The sequence below is a fragment of the Theobroma cacao genome, chromosome 4 (assembly GCF_053813885.1).
Source record: "Theobroma cacao isolate CCN51 chromosome 4, ASM5381388v1, whole genome shotgun sequence".
Taxonomy (NCBI): Eukaryota; Viridiplantae; Streptophyta; class Magnoliopsida; order Malvales; family Malvaceae; genus Theobroma; species Theobroma cacao.
The window spans coordinates 4,405,879-4,422,823 of record NC_142642.1 but is presented as its reverse complement, the minus strand read 5'-3'; positions in this window follow the sequence as shown (position 1 = coordinate 4,422,823).

The following is a 16,945-nucleotide window of genomic DNA, read 5'->3' as shown; positions in this document are numbered from 1 at the left end:
GTGAGCTTTAAAATGGTTTTACCCCTCACCATTGATTTGTGATTATTTACTCTTACAAAGGGGAGCTTTTACTTATATCTATCAATTGGTGTATTGAGCCTTATATTGATATTTAACAATTGGTATTGTGTTGAATGTTGGTAGTATCATATATTTCACAATTGCTCTAGTGATAAATGTGCTTATTGAATATTCATTTTTTTTCTCAACAATTTGTACATTCCTTATTATGTTTATTGTGTTTTGCAAAAATTGTGCTTATTGTGTTTCCATCTTCCTTTTGATGTAACAAAAAGGGGGAAAGATATTGAGAAAATTTGCATCTTCTAAAAGGAATGATTGATCTTGTAGCTTGACTCAAGTTTTGAACTTTGCAACTATTGAAGGGCGGTTTTCGAATCTTTCAAAGTATTTTAACCCTTCTTGAAGATTTATAAAAGCTTAACATTTCAAATTAAAGTATTTCATGATTAAACTTAACAGGGAGTATTTTTCTTACAAGTAAAATATTTTAACTCTTCTCAAAGTTTTATAAAAGGTTAAAATTTCAAATCAAAGTAAGTCATGATTAAACTTAGGGGGAGTATTTCTTTACAAGCAAATTTTGCTCAAAGTTTTGTGATATCAAAAAGGAGGAGATTGTTAGCTTTATCAGGTTTAAAATTATTATAGTTTTGAAATGACAAAAGTGATCAAAATTGCTTCAATGATCTTTGAACTTCTTTGAGTGATCCTTGAACTTGTTTGAATAATTTTTGAAGTTGTTTGAAAATATTTTTGAACTTAATTTATTAATGATAAACATTAACTTTTGAAGTGCTTAAGTGTTTCCATGAGAAAAGTGATCAAAAACTACTTAATGATCTTCGAACTTGTTTGAATAATTTTTAAAGTTGTTTGAATTAGTTTTTGAACTTGCTTGAATAGTTTTTAAACTTTTTTAAATAAGTTTTGAAGAGCCTAAGTGTTTCCATGTGAAAAGTTTCAAAATTACTTGAATGAGTTTTGAAAATTCCTTTAATGATTCTTGAACTTGTTGGAATAGGCTTTAAACTTGTTTAAATTAGTTTTAAACCTCCCTTGGATTTGACTTTGAAATGTCCACATATTTGACATCAAATTAGGTTCAAAAAGAAGAATTTTCTATGTTTGAAGCTATGATGATTGATACTTTGGTCAAAAGTATCAATACATTTAAAATAGAATGGTTCTACCTAAAATGTATTGATACATTCCATTCCAAACTGCATGGATACGTTTCCAAAATGTATGGATACATTTGGTCTAGAACTAGTCCTTACACATGAAAATCAAAGGAAAAAGGGCAATTTTCTTCACCAAACCTTCTCCAATGGCTCCAAAGCTTCTTCAACTACAAAAGGACTTCTCCAACACATTTACAAGGTAAAAAGAGTGGAGAAAAACATCAAATACTCAAGTATCAAATCCTATGAAGAGAAAGAGAAGAAATAAAGAAAAACCAAGCTAGAGCAAGCAATTCACATTCTTCCACCAAGCTTTTAAACTTTCTTGTGCTATAATTCCTTTGTGCCTTCATTCGTATCTTTTGTACGTATTTTTATACTCATCACACTCTTCCTGCATTATACTTACTTAGCAAAACCCACTTTCTAGAGGTATCCTTGCTATTCAAAATTGTAAGAGAGAAAAGGTTGTGCCTTAGCTTTTAAAAGGCATTATGAAGGTTGGGCTTGATCCATAAAAGGCATTGTATTGAGAGCTTATGCTTGATCCTTGAAAGGTATTGTAAAGGTTATGCTTAAGCCTTAAAAAGTATCTTTCATAGTGGATTTGAAATTCCTTAGTGAGCTAAAGAAGAAGGCGTAGGCAAGGAAGTCGAACTTTTATAAAGATATTGTGTCTTCTCTCTTTATTTTCACTTCTCGAATTTATGCATTTCCATTAAAGAATTTATCAAAATTTTTCTTAACTTGTTTATTCCTTAATTTACTCTTCAAATTATTATTGACACAATTTGATAGAAAAACAAATTTATGAAAATTATTTTTAGCTTGACTTGATTGGAAGTTATTAAAATTTTACACTAGTGCATTTTGACTGAAAGAGTTTGAAAATTTATTTTCAACTTGTTTGGTCATTACTTTGCTTAAATTATTTTTGGCATATTTTAAAGTGAAAACAAATTTGAGAAACTTGTTTTCAAACTTACCGTCATAAAAAGTTTAAATTTGTTGAAAAGAATTTTTAAAAATCCAATTCACCCCCCTTTTAGATATTTTTCTCATTATTATAAAGCTAACACTTCTAATAGACATGAACTTGAATAATATTTGTATGTGGATTAGAGTTATAAATATGGAGTAACTTTTGGGGATATTAAAGGTAATTAATGAAATGGTGCAATTAAACTCTAGTTAAATGTTTTCTTTATTTTTGTTATTGCATTTTGTTCTTTGTTTTGCTCGAGAACTAGCAAAATTTTAAGTTTGGGGGTATGATAACTCTATTATATAGAATTATTTTGACACATTTTGGGGGCTTTCATAGCTATACTATTGAGTTTTTAGGTTCAGATTTTAGCATTTTAGGTGTTTTTCTAATGTAAGTTAGATTACATGTTGAATAGTTAAATTAAGTTGTTTTAATTCAATTTTACTTTATTTTGTTTTTAATTTACTTTAAGAAGAGTTAATTTCGATTTCTCTCATGGTTTTGTGCAAGATATGTGATGAGCAAAGTGAAATTGAGTTATGATAACACAAGTATGGTGAAGGTGTCACTCATATATATTGTAGTAATTTAAAGATAAATTGAGCTGTAGAAGTACAATTGATGTGATTTTTCATTCATTTGAAAGATAACAGAATGGGCTACAATTTTCATGCTTACCACTTTGCTCAGTTCAAAACAGATCAAGGTAAAAATAATGTCTGAAGATGATAGATAGATGCAATTCTTCACATATGGCAGCCTGGTGACTGAGGCTATGGCTTGAAGTTTCTCATGGCCGTGGTGCTGAAGTGTAACAACCGCTCCTCAACCGTTACCGACGTTCGAGACCTTCAAGAGAACCCGCCAAGTCCCAAACAAGCCTTATTAGAGATTCCCGATAATGCACTATGTTCATTCACCAATCCATATTAGTGCTAAAACCATATACTTTCGTATCATAACTTGAACCACAATTATAATAATCAATTCAATCTTTAAAACATATACTCATAAGTATATACAATAAAGTCTAAAATCTCCAATTTAATACTTGTACCAAGGCCATTATCCATTTACAATTAAATAAACAAAATGCTACGACTCGACCTCTAACAGTAGAGTGACTTGGAATGAATTGCTATGAGATGCTTTTACCTATTTGTGATGGACCATAAGTGCCGATGACTTCACGCTAGGCCAATCACTATTTGCAAAAGGGAAATAAGGGGGTGAGTCTCACAGACTTACTGATCATCGACTTCGTGAGCAAGGAGAAGATAGGAAACAAGCAATAAGCTGATCATTTGAATGATAAAACCAGAATATAAAATACAAATCTTATAAACCAAACCACAATGAGAATATTTGTTCCTTGTAAAAATAATATCGTAAAATCATAATACAATGCTTTCTTTGGCAAAACAATGCCGAAAATAAGTGTAATAGAAAGAGTTTTAATCACCGGAAACATCATTGCCATCAAAATATGAAATACAATATAAAGATAAGCACATCCCAAAATGTGTGGCATGTAAAGAAATCAAAGTGTACGGCCACCTAAATCAACTCATGTTTGTCAAGTAAGCACTTAAAGCTTTTATTTAAACAATGGGTGCTACAGAGAAAATCTTAATTGTCCACCATGCAAGAGAGCACACGTTAAAAACTCACAAGACTTTCGAGTTGGAAAGTATAATATCAACAAGTGGACCCACTTCCACATAATAACAATCCGAGAGTCTTACTCCATCGGATTCCCATAGCCATGGTAGTCTCCACGATGTTGGCTGACATTAGAGAATCAAGCGGTCGATACCGCTCACATCCGAGAGTCTTACTCAATCGGGGTCACTTGTGGCCTAGCCACGTATACATATCACAGGTCGTGGCCCCTGCCACGCCTAACTGCCCGTCAGTGACTTAAAGGTTCTTTAGCTATAGCTCACTCGTGCACGAGGGTCACAATTAACTGAAGTGACAGTTGGCCTACTCTCGATGCACTTGGTTTGTCAAAACCATTTTCAAAAATCAAATTAAGGTTTCCAAGTCTTTCGCTTAAAACTATTTGAAACCAAGGTTCAATAACCTTTCAAATTACTTTACACATAAAAAGGCATGGTGTATTCTTTTATTCAAAGATCGGACTAAAACCGATGTTCAAAACTTGCATTTTAAATCATTTAACTATTTTATTTAAACTATGCATATCACCCACAGATACAAGGAACAGATTTTGAAGGCAAAACAATATAAAATGCTGGTTTCCCGGTTTTTAAAACACTTTACGTATATAGCTCATCTATAGATATATCTAAAACAATTTTCAAAACAACTTGCATCCACAATTTCCTACGAGTTCTACCAGCTCATGCTTTCCACAATAACAGCGTATAAATCATTGTAAATCCATTTAGAAATCTCCTATCGAGGCTAACAGCTCATGCTTTCCACAATTGTATCTAATGAAATCTGGCAACGTTTATAAAACGTATAACATTATATAGTTATGGAAATTTTGAAATAGGCACCCCCCACTCACCTTACAATAGTGGGATGCTTCGTTGCTATTGATTTAGGTGCGTATATAGCTATTTCTACTTGCCAGTCACTCATTACTTCACCCGGCACGCCGCCATGGTAAACTTTTCTACTTATATACTTCCTAGCAACAATCCAAATTCAATAATCTTAGTGTTTATCGTTCCCATTTTCCTCCTTATTGAAACATTACCATCATGTTAATAACTCATACTATGCTAGAATCACCACTTTTCCTTACTTAACATTGCATATTCATATACATCTTGACACATTTTTACCAAAGTTGCCTTTATCCTTTGCTTGCATAATTCTTTAAATTATAAGTATTGGCAACTTGTTTATAACATCAAGTGCCCATTTCAACCTTTCCAATGATCTTTATTCAAATTCGTCATATATTTCTCAACATAAACTACTTATATGGCAGCAACAATCATTCTCACTTTTACTCAATTATTTTCGAGTTTATATGCATCATTATCTATCTAACTTTCAATACTTTGTTTCTCAATTCTCCATCCACAATATTCCTTTTTCATTTCTTTCAAACAACATGCCATACAAACTTAACAATTTTCAACTAGCTTATGCAAATAGATCCTTTCAACAACCATAATTCCTCACAATATTCAACTAACTGTAGGCTTTAAACCATAATGTTAAGCTTACTGCTTTCCTTTTCCACTTTGAGTCCATCATGTACCCACGGGTTTATTGGCATGTATGTCACCTATTTTTTCTCCAATCAAGCCAATCTTTGTTGCCACAAGACGTTTCTCTTAGTCACTAACTCATTTTCAAAGATTACTCAAGCCAAAAACAAGAATCCTTACCTTTCCTTGCTTGAATCACCAAAATCAAGCTTTTTTTCTTCCTTTGTTTCTTTCCTTTCTCCTTTCTTTCAACTGATCTCATCTATTTTCTTTTCAAGAATACGGTTTTCCTTGCAAAACAAAGCCATTTTTCTTTTCAAATGCATGGTGGCAAGGTGAAATTGGCATGAAAGCTTGAAAATGGCGTGAAGCATGAGGAGAAGAAGAAAATATCTTGTGGCTGGAGATAAAAACCAGCCATGGGATAAGGATGAAGAGTCAAAGCTTCCAAAGGAAGCTTTGACCAACTTAATGTCAAAATTATCATTTTACCTTCTAAGGTTTTCACCCTTTTTAATTGTATCCTCCCACAATCTTTTAATTCCAATTTCTTTCCACTTTTCTTCCTTAACACTTTTATCAATAAAATATCAAGTTTATGCTTCAATGCGGTATCACCGAAATATTTAAATATTTACTTACCCGCGTTAGCTTTATTTAATAAAGACACGTGGGTCCCATTAATGTCATTTTTCTCTGAAATTTCCTCATTCTTCTTCTCCCCCACTTAGATTGACCATATACTCCTTCTTCATGAAAAATTTCGACACTCAATAAAATATTAATATTTTAATATTATTTTATTTCAAAAATTTTCACTTATCTCCTTGGCACCCAAAATGTCTTATTATGCATCGATTCACTTTTGAATCACTTTTTATATCACTAATTCATCCTCAATTGATATCCAATAAGTTCTATTAATCAACATATCAAAATATGGGGCATTACATGAAGGAACTACCGCCGCAACATTGCGAGGATCATGTCCATGATCCCAAGCTGGAGGGGTGCACTATACAAATGGACAAGAGTAGACCATCGTGGTGCCAAGAAGTTAAGGTAGCGGCGCCACCCCGATTTCCAAAATTAAAACTTTTGACAGAAAATTGGAAAGTAGACATCTTGCACATATTTGAGGGACTTTTTAAAAGTATTTAGAGAGGAGAATAGCAGTAGCTTTCTAGAGAATTAGAACTAAGAATCAAGCAAAAATTCAAGAGCATTTGAGAGGTTTTTGAAATTTACCAAGATTCGACATTAGTTTATTTCTCTCTTTTGTGTTATTCTTATTTTCTTGTTTTGAATTCATGGCTAAATTTCTTTAGATAATGCTTTATTTAGATATTATGAACTAATTTGCTTATCTAGGATTATGGTGGATTTCAACATGTAGTCTAAATACTTGTTTTCTGTTAATTATCATGAATGGGTATCATTTTACTTAGTCAAATTTTTTCTTAATGCCTTTAATTGCCTGATCAATAATTCATTGATCTGTGAATCTAATTGAAACTTGACAAAGGGATTTTAGGTTGGACAAAGATTTGAGTAGTGTATGTTCACGTCACTTAGGTGATCTAATTTGCTATTCGAGTAGACATACGCCAATTGTCATACATGGCCAAATTAGGACACTTGCTTAATGAACTTAATTTAATTTATTTCTATAGACATATAGTGAACTAATTAAGTTAGGTATTTGTACAAGTATCTGAATGGAGACTTGTCCATAACTTTGGATTCTAGGTTAGTAAAACCACCCAAGAAAGATAAATAACAAGAAAAGCTAGTATCAGATGAAATATTGTATGAAACCATCCTAGGTCTTTAATTTACTGTTTTTCTCAACATATTTAATTTTTTCTAGTTAATTTAATTTTTTTTAATTTTGTCTTTGATTAGCTTTTTAATTTTCAAATTGTTTAAATAAAATTAATTTGTTATATAATTTTAGTACGTAGTGAAACTTTAGAAACAAATCCTTATGGGAACCATAGTATGGACTTACTGTCTATATTACTTGTTCGATACGTATAATTGCATGTGCAAAATTGACAATAGGTATGCCCAAATTTGTATTAATGAGATTATGAGGCTACAAGGTGTTCCGGTAACAATAATGTCTAATAAAGGATAGTAGTTCACTGGTCAATTTTGGAAGAAATTGTCAAAGGCCTTAGGCACAAGTTTGGCTTTTAGCATGACCTTCCACCCACAGATGGATGGCCAATTTAAGTGTACCATTCAAATGATTGAGGATATGTTGAGAGCATTTGTTCTTGACTTTGGAGTTTCATGGAATAATTATTTACCTTCGGTTGAGTTTGCTTATAACAACAGCTATCAAGCCACTATTGGTATGGCACGTATGAGGCTTTATATGGTCGAAAATGCAGATTACCTATTGCTTGGCTTGAAGTAGGGGAACAAAAGGTCGGAGGTGGTCCAAGAAGCTAAACAAAGTGTCCATATAATTTGGGAAAATATGTTGATAGCTCAAAGTCGGCAAGAATTATACACTAACAATAGGCGAAAACCTTTGGAATTTGAAATTGGAGACCTTATGTTTCTAAAGGTTTCACCGACCAAGGGAGTTAGAATATTTGAAAAAAAAAAAGGAAATTGAACCCTAGGTACTCAAAACTTTTGAGGTGTTAAAATGCATAGGCGCAGCTGCTTATCACTTGGTGCTGCTGCCAAATTTGTTTGATGTCCATCTGGTCATCCAAGTATCCATTCTTAGGAAATATGTTCCCAATCTTTCGCATGTGATTCATTATGACGAAGTCCAATTGCAAGATGGACTAACTTATGAGGAGTAGTACGAAAAGTAAAACGACTTCGCTCCAAGGATGTTGCCTCAGTGAAAATATTATGGCAAAGTCATACGGTTGAAGAGGCAATGTAGGAACTTGAAGATGAAATGAAAGCCAAGTATCCTTACCTTTTCGACAGTTGAGGAATGAATATGTTTTAATGATGTTAAGCTAAATTTAGGGACGAATTTCTTTAAATATGGGAGAATGTAACATTTTTTACTTTGATATAAACTATATGGCATGAACTAAGATAACTAAGAACTTAGATTAAATTTTGATGCATGAGTTTAAACGCTTGAGAAAGATTTTAAAATTTATTGTGTGTTTGAGGATTTTGATGATATGAAAAATATGCCAAGTCTATGGAAGTTTACACTATGACACTTAGGCAAAATTTTACGAAAATATTTGGTGGTATCTAAGTTTGATAATTAGATTGAGATTTATTCTTATATTGGAGTATAAGTGTGAGAATTTGAGATAGACAAATGATTTGAAGTGTTTTGTTTGAATGGAAACGAATTAGATGCTTAAAGGAGTGAGTTTGGGGACTTAAAGAAGTGAAAATATGAAATTTGGGCATCATCTATTGATAGATGTTCTACACTTATTGATAGATGTAAGATAGAAAGCCTAGAAAGGTAATTTGGATGAACATATATCGATAGAATCATCTTGACTATCGATAGATGTCCCACGAGAACCAAATGAAGCATGTGGGATGACAACTATTGATAAATCTACAGAATCTATTAATAGATGACTGCACGGAACGAATATGAAAAGAGTTGAGAAGCATCTATCAATAGATCCATGGAATCTATCGATAGATAGTTAAATAGGGAAAAGGTGAAGGGGTCTAATACACAATCTAAAGATAGACGCGATAAATCTATTGATGGAAAAAGGTCAACGCCCAAAATTTGTAGTGGGAGCTATAAATAGATGCCTTTCATCTATCGATAGATCAACCCGAAAATGTAAAAGTAAAAAGGGGATTCGGGCCATTTGCCCATTTCAAAACAAAAAAGAAACTTTCCTAACTCTCAATCCTTGGAACTAGACCCCAAGTGGGATTTGGAGTTCATTTAAAGCGGATTAGAGCTTGGGAAACCACTCTAGAGGTAAGTTTAAGTGTTTTTACTAATCGATTTTTGATTTAATCAGTTTATAATTTTGAAACCCATTTGTTCTAGCCTTGGTGATTTTTCTTCTTGAGTTTGCTAGAGATTTGGAGTTTGTATTTGGGAACCCAACATCTAAGGTAAAGATTTAAGCCTTGAACTCAAGATTTGAAACGTAGGTTTTTGTGACTATAAGTCGTTGAAATAAAGCCTAGTTTGAAAAACTGGGAACTTTCAAAAGCTGAGAAATAATTATTGTTTTGATTTGTTCAAGGGGAAAATAAAGCTAGTAACATGTTAGTGAACTAAAGAATGGTTGAAGGCTAAGAAGTTGAGATTGGTTGTGGGAGTGCTCTCAACTATCACTGTGAGTGGGTTTATTTATTAAGTAAAATGCATGTGATGCATGACGCATTGTTGAATGTGTTGCCATGGTACTTAAATGATGTATGTATGCCTAGGCTAATAAATTGTATATATATATGTGTGTTTGTGTGTGATGTGTCTATGTGTCTTAGTGCAAGCCACATAGTGGTATATGTTTGAGCTTAAACTAGGAGATCTAGTGAACATGATGAGTGTCTAGGAGTAGTTTACTCAAGACAATTGACCTCTTGGAGGATTATGAGTGTTTGATACCTTGGAGAATTAAAGGCACTTAGAAATTATATTGAACTAGTAGAATTTGAAGCTTTATGTGACTTATGATGTGATGGTATATATGAGATATCGAAGGCATGATGGCCTTATCTGTGGATTTGTATTTCATCCAATGATGGGAATTTTGAACGTTGATTTGATTTGAGGTTGAGTGGAGTCCTATTCTTTATGACTATGTTTTGCATTTGTGAGGATAATGGTAAGTAAGGATGGTGGTATTAGTTGTGCTTGTGATTCCTAGCTACAGTGCTTTGATTCCATCCGTTTAGAATACTTCGAATGATGACTTTGATTCTTTGTCAATTGCTTCAACACTAAGCATGATCTGTTCTTCATTGGATGTTTCGACTTTGAGCATGATCTGACCCTTCATTCGTTGTTTCAGAATGCACGTGATTTGATGCTCTACTAGCAACTTAAACTTGAATGTGATTCCGTTGGTTGGCCACTGTGTGTGATTTGATTACGTCCAAGAAAGACCTCTTTATGATTACAATTTGAAATATGAGTGATATTTTATAGCCTTGAGTGGGTAGAGATACATTTGTATTAGATGTGACATGTTGGCAACTATGGTGTGCCTATGTAGATTAAATTTATAATGGCTTCATGGATATGCCTAATTTGATATACACTACTTACGGAGGTGTAGTAATATAAGTGTGATTTGAGAACTTTATAAAATACCCTTAAGGGTGAATGATATGCCCTTAATGTTTGGAGGTGTTTGTTAGGATCTTTTGACTACACGACAGTGCAATATACACACGTTTATGTAATTGTAACACCTTCTATTTTTTATGTGAACTAAATAGATTGAGAATATGTTTATGTGCATAGTGAATGAATTTGAATCTATAACATATTTTAGGACTTTTTAATGATATGATGAATGTGTTAAGTATATGAAAGCCTATATCATGACACTTAGGCAATTGTTGATGACAATATGTGGTGAGTCCTAAAATTTGATGTTTTTTATCTAAACATTGATCATATAAGGGAGTACATGTGTAAGAAGTTTGAGGTATATGAATGAATTGAAGTGTTTTGATCGAATGAGAATGAATAAGAGGCCTTAGGAGTGAATTTAGGGACTTAGAGAGGTGAAAATTTAGAATAAGGGCATGATCTATCGATAAATGTTCTATATCTATCGATAGATACAAGAAATAAGGCTTAGGAAGGCAATTTGGACAAACATCTATCGATAGATCCTCTTAACTATAGATAGATGTCCACCCGAAAACTTTGAAAGCATAATGCTCAAAAACTCTCAATAGATTTGAGGAATCTATCGATAGATGGCCACACGAGATGAAAAGCAAGCAAGTTGAGAAGCATCTATCGATAAACCCGCAGAATCTATCAGTAGATAGCTAAACGAGGAAAATGTGAAAGGGCTTGTGCACTAGTTGATGGTCAACACCCAAAGAAATAATAAAGTGATTTATCGATAGATGCTTAATAACTCTATTACGTAGAGTTATCTTGTCATATTTTAGGGGCTAAATTGGCTAAGTTCTCGAGTTTTAAGTGTAGTTTAAGTTGTTTTAGTTATTTTTTTTAATTAAATAAAACATTCCTAGTCAATTAAATTTCAGTTATTTTAGTTCATTTATGGTTAAAATGTTTAATTTTAATTACTATTGATTGAGCTCCTTGTTTTGAAGGTCTATGAATGAAAAAAAAAGCTAAAGTTGCACTGAATTGTGCAAGGGTGGATTGGTTCAAATGTATGCTGAACATGCTGCGATTTTTTGAGCATAACTCGAGTTACCAATGCCCAATCATCATGATTTTTAAATCTCCAGAAAGCTATGTGAAAAGCCTACAACTTTTGTGTTAATTACTTTGACTAGTTCTGATCAGATCATGGCCAAAATCAAATGGGAAGTGAATAAACTGTCACAGGGGATAGCACTGAAGCTGGAAAGAGGAAAAGCATGGAATAGTAACCACGACGCCATAGTGCCATGCTCCTAACACCATAGCGCCATCCTGGTCAGCCAACAATGCTAAAATAGAAGTTAGGTTGTCACAGGGCCACCCTAGCATGAAAAAGAAGAGCTAGATAGAAGCTTTGGTGCCGCAATGCCGACACGTAAGTTGGAAGAATTTTACACCCTTCGATCTTTTAAATCAAAGGGCTATACGGAGAGATTTAAATAGGCCTTTTTAGAGCTAAAAAAGGAAGGAAGACAACAACTTTCAGTAGAGGAAAAGATAGGCTTCCTACAAAAAAAAAAAAGAGAGGAATCAAAGATTTTGGGGGCTTTAATCATTTGCATCAACTCATTTTTCTCTTACTAGTTCTATCTTTCTCTCTTTCTACCTTTTATTGAAGAATTGAATTATTTTTTGGAAATATTGGATTTTGTTATAAATATGTTGTGCTAAATATCTTTTTCTAAGATTGTGGTTTATCTCTTCATGTAGTTTGGATATTTTAACTTTCTTTTACTTAATATTAATGGGTATTGAGTTGTTTATTTCAAATCTAAACTTATTGCCTCTAATTTCTTGATCAACAATTAGGTTGATTTGGGTCTCTAAATAAAACTTGACAAAAAGAGTTTAGAATAGACCAAAGGTTTGTATAGCATGTCTTCACTTGAGTTAAAACTTAGGTGATATGATTAGTATTTAGGATAGAAGTATGCCTAAATACCATGTGCAATCAAATTTAGAGTATAAGCATAAGTGAACCTACCCTAATTAATTTACATAGATATATGGAAAATTAAATATGATAGTTAAGTTTACACCATCTCGACAGAGACTTGTAGATAAATTTGGACTCTAGGCCATTGATATAAGTATAAAGAGGTAAATTAAATTCAAATGGAAGGTAGAGTAATTCCACAATTCTAAGCTTAACTTCATTGATCCTCTAGCAATTTTTAGCATTAATTCATTAGCTTAGCCTTGTTACTTTAATTTCAATTTTAATTAATTTTCAAATTAGATTTACTTGGATAAGATCAGGATGCCAAATTTTAGTAATTAAAAAGAATTTAGATACAATTCCTTGTGGAGACAATATCTTACTTACGATTATATTATTTGTGCGACATGTGCGATTACGTGTGTAGTACCTTGTATTTTTTATACGATAGCTAATAAAGTTTACGGATGCCAATTGAGGTTAATTACCGAGTTAAAAAGGGTAATCCAGAAGCGAACCTGTGAAATCTCGATCTCCATAGACACATAACTAGAAGTAGACGCGATAATGCGGACCAGGGGTAATTTTGTAATTTCATTTAGAGAGCTCCTACGAGTGGGTTTTTTTTATGCTATTAAGGTCTAAATAGGCCTAAGGAATGAATGAATGATGTTTATGATGGTAAATAAATGATGAAGATAAAAATAATGATAATTTTCATAGTAAGGGCAAAATGGTCATTTTGCATCTCGGGTTTAAATTTTTATGTTTTCGTAAACTCAAGTCCTTTTAGACTATTATGGACCTTACCCTAGTGTCAAAAGAGTAAAAGGTTGCACAAAGGATGAGAGGAAGACAAAGTCACCATGTTAAGGGCATTTTGGTAATTTAAGTGAGAAATGGATAAACTTTAGATATAAATATCTAAAGTTCCAGCAATTTCCAACAGCTTTCAACCATTTTTTCGTCCTTCCCATCTCACATTTCTTCATCTCCATGGGAGCCTCCCATAAAGCTTCCATAACTTTTTCTCTCTAACTTCAATTTTCAAGCTTTTGAGCACTTATTCAAACCTTTTGTTCTCTTTCACTCTCTCACCTTACAACCCTTAAAAAGTCTTTGTTCAGCACTTTCTCTCACTAGTTGGAAATTTTAGAGAAAGAGAAAAAGGGATTTTCCATGATAGCTTGAGTATTCTTGAGAAAGAATTTAACTACAAATCCACCAAGGTGAGTAATGAATGAGGATTGATTTTAGGTTGTTGATAATGGTTAGTAATTGGAGTTGTGAGTTGTTTTATTGTTGAGGTTTTTTTATTTATTTCTAGTGATACTAAAGTAGAAAGAATAGATAGCTAATTAAAAGGTAATTGGAAGCTAGTTAGGAATAACAAGTAGAGCTTGATTTAAGAAATAGCTTTTAGAAATGTATTTATGCAAATTGGGTTGGTAGTGATGTTGTGTGTGTGTGATAGGTTCCAACGAGGCCTCACATTTTTGTTTGAAGCAATAATCAAAGTTAGAATCGATAAAAGAATCAACAAGACTGGTGAGTGGACTTGTATTTCAAAATTGTTTTAGAAAATAGAATTGTGTTGAGATGAATTATTTGCATGATTTTATCCAAGTTTTCATTAAAAATGGGTGCTTGGGAACAAACCCTTGATAAATGCTTTGATGTTGTAAAAGGTGTGAAATGTGTAAAGATGATGAATTCATGTGCTCCTATATTGTGTTGTTATACATATTTGAATGTATGTTGTGCAATGATAAATAATGTTGTATGATGATAATGAGGTGTGCGAGTAGGGAGTGCACACATGATGACATTGAAATGTGCAAGTAGGGAGTGCACATATGTTGTATTGCCTTGTGCGTGTAGGGAGTGCACAAGAGTTGAGGAAGGCGGGGTGGTGTAGGTGTTATTTATGATTATATTTGTAGATATGTGATAAAATGTGTGATTGTAAAAATGTGATTGTAATGCATGTGAAATTTGGCATGATGAATCTTGAGAATTTCCCATTTTCTTGCAAATTGATTTTTATTGCATCACAAAATGGATTTTTAGTGTAAAGGAGGTCTTTTTTACACTTAGGTGCCCTGCTTCTCGCCACAGAGAGAAACTCTCGGGTTTTGATGTAGTACTTTCACTTTGATGAAGATTTTCACCACCCTTCCGTCCGAATTGGGAAAAATAGTAAACATAAAAGTTGTAGCCCTACCTCTTAGCTTTCTAATGGTTTAAAAATCAGGTCAATTGAACTTCTGTAACGGGAGATATTCTAGAAAAACTAAAACACATGCAAATTGACATTATTTCTCACTACAATAAGAAACTTTCTGTTTTGGCTGCCCGAATCTCGCTGCAGCGAGAAACTTGCTGCCATGCTTACTACCTTACTTGATTTTGATCTACTTTTCACCCATTTAAGTTCATGGATTGATCATGGGTTTGTGAAACACTATGAGGGCATTAATCAAGGTTTGAAATGAGGGGTTTTTAGTGAGAAATTAAATCAAGTGCATTGTTTTTGAAACAAGTGCATCATGATTTCCAAATTCTTCCTATCGATTGCTTGTTCCCTTCTTATGTTCACTCACTGAGTTTTATACTCATGTTTTTAAACTTCATGTTTTCAAATTGAAGGCAGTTGGGACCTAGATTGGGTCGCACACATATGCTCACCTTCTTGGTAGGTAATATGGCATCTCAGTAGTTGTACCTTCACCCACGGTCACTCCGCAGACGGTCAAGAGTCTTATGCTTATGAATATGTATAAGTAATGAAGACCATTAAGATTCATGTTAAAAATCAAATATGTATATTTGATTACTGAAGCCACTATAAGGTGGCAAATGAGTGATACTATGTTAGCATAATACAATTGTGAGTATTGGGTTACTATAAAATGTTATTGAAATATTTTTAGTTGAGAATTACAATATGGGTTTGAGAAATGATGGCTTGGAATGATGATCGAGATTGTATACATAGGCTTGCTTGGGCTTAGTGGGCTATGGCCATTGGGTCTATGAGCCAGTCATGGCCCTGTATTTGGGCTGTGACAACGTGTGTGTAAAACCATCAACAAGTTTTTGGTGCCACTGTCGGGAAGTTGTTTTTCTATTCTTTTGCTAATATTAATATCAAACAAACTAGTCTTAATTCAAACTTTGATTTCTTTTTTTTCATGTACATCATGGCCAGTGTATAAGAAGAGTAAGAAGCTTGGAAATTGTGCTTTGTGATCCAAAAATTGAGAAGACCTTCTGGAGATTACTTAGACAAAACTCTCAAGACTCCAATCAATTGGATACAATGGTTGAGAATCAATGTGAGCAGTAAATTCAAGGACATGCAATTGATAACCGATCATTGAGGGATTATGTTATTCCATTAGTCCAGTGACTTCATTCAAGCATTTGAAGGTTGGCAATTGAAGCCAACAATTTTGAGATTAAACCAGCCATCATTCAAATAATCAAAACGTCAATTTAATTCAAAAGCCTTCTAAATGATGATCCGATCACTCACATTTCCAACTCTTTGGAGATTTATGATACCTTTAAGCACAACAAGGTCATTGATGACACCATTCAGTTGAGGCTTTTCCCTTTCTCACTCCTGGATAAGGTTAACGTTTGGTTGAATTCTCTTCCCATTGGCTCCATCAATATTTAGGGTGACCTTGCATAAAAGTTTCTAGCTAAATTCTTCCCCCTGCCAAGACTGCTAAGATGAGGAATGATACTTCTTTGACGCAATTGGATTCTGAGTTTTTTTTGCAAATGACTTCAAGTGGCTAAGGAATGATATTTGCTTTAAAGATGCCCACATCATGGTTTGCTTAAGTGGCTTCAAGTGCAAACATTTTATAATAGGTTGTTGAATCCAATTCAAACTACCATTGATGCCATAGCTGGTGGTGTTCACATGGCTAAGTCAATTGATGATGCTTATGTTTTATTGGAAGAGATGGCGTCCAACAATTATCAGTTGCATTCTGAAAAGGCCTTGTTAAGAAGGGTCGCCGTGTGCATGAGTTGGATGCTATTAATGCATTAATTGATCAGGGAGTCGTATTCACAAGGAAAATTGATTCTTTTGGAGTTAATTCGATATAGAGCCCCATTATTACTTGTGACTATTGTGGTGAAGGAAACTTGAGAGATATGTGTTACATGAGTACTGACTCAGTGCAATTTGTGGGAAATCGGCAATAAAATAACCCATACTTTAACACATATAATCCTAGGTGGAGGAATCACGCAAAATTTTCT